Consider the following 519-nt stretch of genomic DNA (forward strand, 5'->3'; position numbering starts at 1 on the left):
CCAGTGGATATTTCATGTATATATATCATGCTATCTTAACATATAGGATTCAGTATGGATTCTAAATCTTACTAAAGATATAATATAACAAAATCAGTTTCAAAGAGCTTTTTCCTAAAAATTACACGTATATATTAAAAGCCTTAAAATCTTATGACATTTCCCAGATTATCATATTGACACAGTTTACGAAGAGTCATATGGAACTAAAAGTTTTGAATATCTCCATATATATATGTAAAGAAAAAAAAAAAATATATGGGAAATTATGACCTAAGCCATAGTTTACATCATGCAGTGACACAAATACATATTCTTTTGAAAATTTTTATAGGACCAAGAAGTCTTGTTTGGTAAATGACAGCTGATTGTCACTACAATCCATTTGTTCAGTGGCAAGTTATTTTTTTATTTATCATTTCAATGCTGTGTTCCCTGCTGTAAGTTGTTTTTCATTTATCAATTCTAAATTGTGCTTTCACCATTTCAATTGCCATTTGACTGTTAGCATAACAAAGA

The sequence above is a fragment of the Penaeus monodon genome, chromosome 19 (genome assembly GCF_015228065.2).
Source record: "Penaeus monodon isolate SGIC_2016 chromosome 19, NSTDA_Pmon_1, whole genome shotgun sequence".
Taxonomy (NCBI): Eukaryota; Metazoa; Arthropoda; class Malacostraca; order Decapoda; family Penaeidae; genus Penaeus; species Penaeus monodon.